The sequence below is a fragment of the Larus michahellis genome, chromosome 25 (genome assembly GCF_964199755.1).
Source record: "Larus michahellis chromosome 25, bLarMic1.1, whole genome shotgun sequence".
NCBI lineage: Eukaryota > Metazoa > Chordata > Aves > Charadriiformes > Laridae > Larus > Larus michahellis.
Genome location: NC_133920.1, coordinates 2957876 through 2963462, shown reverse-complemented (window position 1 = coordinate 2963462; position 5587 = coordinate 2957876). Strand labels below are relative to the sequence as shown.

The 5587-nt window shown below is 45.4% G+C and overlaps 1 long non-coding RNA gene across 1 annotated transcript; it reads left to right on the top strand.

The window, feature by feature from the left end:
* The first annotated feature begins 512 nt into the window (after positions 1–512).
* On the top strand, positions 513–5323 carry LOC141734909 (uncharacterized). The gene is made up of 3 exons (XR_012584615.1): positions 513–1047; positions 4348–4484; positions 5120–5323. It is a non-coding gene; the product is annotated as an uncharacterized LOC141734909 (long non-coding RNA).
* The last annotated feature ends 264 nt before the right edge of the window (positions 5324–5587 follow it).

The window sequence follows — 5587 nt, the reverse complement described above, 5'->3', positions numbered from 1 at the left end:
GGAGTGGAGGGAGGAGAAATCCCTGTGAGGAGCAGGGGGAGAGCGGGAAAGAGATGGAGGGCAGGGGACAGGGTCAGGACGAGGAGGCGGAGAAGGACAGAACGGCGACGGCCTCCAGGGCTGAGGTGGGGGAAGAGCAAAAGGGGACGGGGAGCGGGATGGAGGCCCAGAGGGAAGAGGGTGAGCTGGTTCTCTTGGAGGCCACCACAGCAGCCTTCCTCTGTCCCTGGTTTCGGTGAGATATGGAGCAGTGCAGAGATGTTTCTCGGGCATCCAGGCCTGAGGAGGGTTTCCCAGTGCCCCCGTGAGAGATCTTGCTCCCAGGAAGCACCTCGCCATAATGCCGAGGCCGTATCCGCCCCCCTGGAGCTGGGTACAGCTGCTCTGAGGGGTCTCACAGGGAGGACAGGGTCATCTGACACAGAAGTGATGAGCTGAAGCCCGGTGGCCATGGCTGGCCAGTACAAAGTCTCCGAGAGCCTCAGCCTTTCTCCCCAGGAGTGTTTAACCCAGGTTTTACTGTTATGTACAGGGTCGGGGTGTGTTGGCCCTGGCTTCCAGGGGTTATGTTATTTTTACGTTATCTCATGTTCTGCATGGTCTTTTTTTGTGGAGAGTCCTCTTTTTCAGCTTGTTTACCATTTTAGGGCTTAGACAGGGGTCTTTGTTTTGTGTACAATGTTTTGTCTGTTGTTTTTTTTTCTGTTTTGGTGGATTGTGTTGTGTTTTCCATCTTGAAACCATCATTTCTGGTCCAGTGTGTCCACTGCAGGTGGGGCAGTGCCACTTCTGGTGCAGTCCGACTCGTTTCTGACTTCTGGCCCATAAGCACTAGTTTTTACACAGTTGATTTCCATGCTCTACAGGGTATGATTACCTCAGTAAACTGCTGATTTTATCCCCCTGGAAGCTCTGGGGCCATCCTATCTATGGGCCAGGCTGGATTGAAAACCCAACAAACAACCTGAAAAAAAGGTTTAAACGATTCCTGTATTCACTGGAAGATTGCAAAGTTTAGTGAAGATTTCTTCCCTTCCTTTTGGCTATGTAAGTTATCCAGTTGGAATAATGCCTCTAATCTAACACAGTATATGTCAGTGATCCTTCTCCAATGTTTTTGATGTCGCTCTTAACTTTACTTTGAGAGAGCTTTAAACCAGAATCAGTGCTGGATGGGGATACCAACAGGATTGCAGTAGGTAAGCCGAGGGCTGTCAGGGATCGTGGGAGGGTGGCAGTGCTAGTGGGAACATTTATGCTGTTCCTGGGAGCACAGAGGGCTCAGGAGCGTATCTGAAATGCTTGTACACCAACGCACGCAGTATGAGAAACGAGCAGGGTGAACTGGAAGTATTTGTCGGCTCCCAGAGCTATGATATTTGTTTTAGTGAGACTTGGTGGAATGAGTTCCACAACTGGGGTGCTGCGACAGAGGGCTACAGGCTGTTCAGGAAGGCTGGAAAGAGCAGGCGAGGTGGAGGTGTTGCAATGGACGTAAGGGAGAGGTTTGGTCGTACAGCCCTTACAGTCAGTGATGATGTAGTTGACAGCCTCTGGATAAGGATTTGAGGAATGGAAAACAAAAGAGATGTTGTAATGGGTGTCTACTACTGATCACCCAGCCAGGATGTAAGCACTGATGAGTTATTCTGTTGGCAATGAGGAGAAATTTCTGGATCAGTAGCCCTTGTCCTTATGGGAGATTTCAACTTTCCAGATATCAACTGGGAATATCATACTGCTGTGACAATCAAGTCTTGGAAATTCTTGAAGTTTGTAGGAGATACCTTGTCACAGGTACTCAGTGAGCCAACTAGGAAAGATGCCCTCCTAGACTTGCTAGTTGTGAATGGAGAAGGACTCATGGGGGATGTGATGGTAAGTGGTTGCCTTGTCCACAGTGATCATGAAATGGTTGAATTTAAAATTTTCAGCGTAATGAGACTGGACTTCAGGAGAGCAAACTTTAAGCTATTCAGGGAGCTGGAAATCTGCTTCTGAGGGCTTAGGAGTCCGTGAGTGTTGGTCAGTCTTTGACAACTACCTTTTAGAAGCACAGGAACAGGCAATTCCACTGTGCCGTTAAGTCAAGCAATCGGGGCAGAAGACCAGCTCGGCTGAACAGAGAACTCATGGAGCTCAAGAAGAAAAAGAAACTTTATGGTCTCTGTAAGCAAGGTCAGGTTTCGTGGGAAGATTACCAAGCTGTGGTTCGTATATGCAGGGAGAAGACATGAAAAGCCAAAGCTCAATTAGAGTTGAAAGTGGCCACTGGTGTTTCAGATAACAAGGAGGTCTTTCTTAAGTATGTTAATAGCAAGAGGAGGTCTAAAGGAAATATTGGACTGATACTTGTTGAAGATGGTCTAACAGGGATGAAGAAAAAGCAGAGGCATTCAATACATTTTTTGCCTCAGTCTTTAATAGTACTTGATAGACCTCGGGCTGCCCAGTCCCGTGAGTCGGAGGGACAGGAGTTGTGGGAGCAGTGACTTTCCATTTGTGGATGCTGAAATTGTCAGGGATCAGCTGTATCAGATTAATGTTCACAAGTCCATGGGGCCTGATGGGATTCATCCCAAGAGCACTGAAGGAGTTAGTGGATCTCATGGCAGGACCCCTCTCAATCATCTACCAACAGTCTGGGGAGTCTGGGGAGGTCCCCGCTGACTGGAAGCTAGCCGCTGTTATTTCGGTCTGCAAAAAGGGCATGAGAGAAGACCCAGAGAACTACGTACCTGTGAGCCTAACCTCAGTCCCTGGAAAAATTATGGAGAAGATTATACTGGATACTAGTGAAAGACATTTAAAGAATAATGCAATCATCAGGCACAGTCAACATGGGTTCACAAAGAGAAAGTGCTGCCTAAGTAATTTGATATCCTTCTATGATAAGGTCACCCACCTCATGGATGAAGGGAAGGCGGTGGATGTAGTTTTTCTGGATTTTAGTAAGGCTTTTGGTACTGTTCCTCACAGCATCCTTCTGGACAAGTTGTCCAACTGCAGGATGAGTGGGTTCATGGTGTGCTGGGTAAAGAACTGGCTGGGCGGCAGAGCTCAAAGGGTTGTAGTCAATGGGACTACATCTGGCTGGTATCTGGTCACCGGCGACATTCCTTAGGGTTCAGTTCTAGAACCGGTGCTGTTCAATGAGCTGGATGCAGGACTGGAATGCACCATTAGCAAGTTTGCTGATGATGCTGAACTGGGAGGTGCTGTTGACTCTCTTGAGGGACAAAGATGCCTTGTAGAGGGATCTAGATAGATCGTAGCATTGGGCAATGGTTGATGGGATGAAATTTAACAAGTCAAAATGCCGGCTTTTGCACCTAGGGCGGAATAACACCAGGCACAAGTATAAATAGGGAGAGCAGCCCTGCAGAAAGGAATCTGGGGTGCTGGTTACCAGGAGGCTCAACAGGCGTCAGCAGTGTGCCCTAGCAGCCAAGAGGGCAAACCACATCCTGGGGTGCATCAAACAGAGTAGAACCAGCTGGTCAAGAGAGGGGATTGTCCCACTGTATTCAGCGTTGGTGCGGCCTCACCTGGAGCACTGTGTGAAGCTCTGGGCCCCGCCATTTAAGAAGGATGTGAAGGTCCTTGAGTATGTCCAGAGGAGGGCAACAAAGCAGGTGATACAGCTGGAAGGTATGTCCTCTGAGGAGTCTGGGTTTGTCTAGTTTGGACAGAAGGAGGCTGAGGGGTGACCTCATCACTCTCTACTGCTTCCTGAGGAGGGGTTGTGGAGAGGGAGGTGCCAAGCTCTTCTCCCTGGGATCCAGTGATAGGACACGTGTGAATGGTTCAGAGCCGCTCCAGGAGAGGTTCAGGCTGGACATCAGGAAGCATTTCTTTACCGAAAGGGTGGTCGAACACTGGAACAGGCTTCCAGAACAGGTCAATACCCCAAGCCTGTCAGTGTTTAAAAGGCATCTGGACAATATCCTTAAAAACATGCTTTAATTTTGGTCAGCCTTGAGTTGATCAGGCAGTTGGACCAGATGATCGTTGTAGGTTCCTTCCATCTGAAATAGTCTAGTCTATTCTATTCTACTTGTCTTGCTCTAGTTTGAATATAATGTTGGCTATTTAGGTAGGTATTTTTTATTCTTAGGTAGTTTTGAACTTTTTAAACTACTTAAAGGCTACTAAGCTTCTTTAAACCCTCCTAATTGTAGACTGTTTGAGCATGCCGGATATTGGCGCTTGTACAAGGTAACCGGGACTACTGTCTGTAAAATAAGGTTTAGATCAATGGTGTTTTAATGCTTGCATTGAAAGATGATCAAAATGTAAAACTAGCTAACAGTTTTCCTGAACTAAATGTCACGTTTATATGTCTAGAACTTGTTTGGAATGTTGAAGAGGATTTCAGGCCTGTTCCAGACACCTGGATTCCAGCAAAGGACATAGAGTTGTCTAACAGCAGTTCTTTGCCCAGTGAAAACGGATATATGCCAGGTGCCTACGACGCAGCACAGGTGAAATAGAGGGGAGGGGGGCCCATCTTTGAAGTGAATTAAAAGTAGTTCCAGAGTTAAAAGTAGTAGTTAACATATTCGGAGAACAAATGGAATGTCGTTCATTCACTATGCAGAAAGGCTTTGATCTTCTGACACATTGAAAATAATTGCAGTTTGCTGCACGGACGTTACAGGGTTTCAGCTAGAGGCAGAGTTGTCACGTTTGCACTCCTCTGACGTGTCTCTGAGATGTGGCACAGTTTTTCTTGTTACTCGTTCTGCTTGTAGTTAGCTGTGGGTTGTTTTTTTTATAATGCATACAAAGCTTATTTCTTTTTTTTAAAAAAATCATTTATTGTAATGTTGGCTTATAGAATAAGTATTGTTAATAAGAATGTGATTTTTGATTAATTAGCAAGTCTATATTATTTCTGAAGCTGTGGAGGACACCTTGTTTCTGTTTTGCCTTTTGTCCTTCATTGTCACTCATGTTATTCAGATAATTGATTAACGTTTATAAGCACCCTAATGCAGAGGATCCTACAATTAAAGCACACACATCCCCACCCCACAAAGTTGGGAACTATTGGACTACTATATCAAAATCTCTGGTATTATTTCTTTTAACTGATATTATTTCTTTTTTATTTTAGCTCCGTTGCCATCATCTTGATTTATGCTGGCCACTCGCAGAGACGTACCTGAATTCTCAGCCTGTTGTAACTTCTTTTAGTAGAACTAAATACGACCGTGACTTTGAACCAAAGAATTTGTTTCACCATTTTTCAAACTTGTATGGTCAAAGACTTGACAGACTCAAAGATATCAAGTTTGGTGCTTGAAATGATTTTTCTCTTGTAAATTGTGTCCTCGCACTTGTGTCTACCGCAGAACTCTTTACAAATAATCTTATGGTTTAGGCAGCAGCCTCGGTACTGTATGATTTTAAGTTTTTCCTAAATGACTGATTTTATATAACGAGAGATCTGCCATCCAGAGCAGAGCTCTAGCTTCCAGCGTGTTTGTTTTCAGTTCTGAAAATTCCTTAACTTTTGAACTAATTTCTGGGAAGTGTTATAATTAAGTGTAGAATGTTGTCTAACACTGGCTGGTCCTAATAG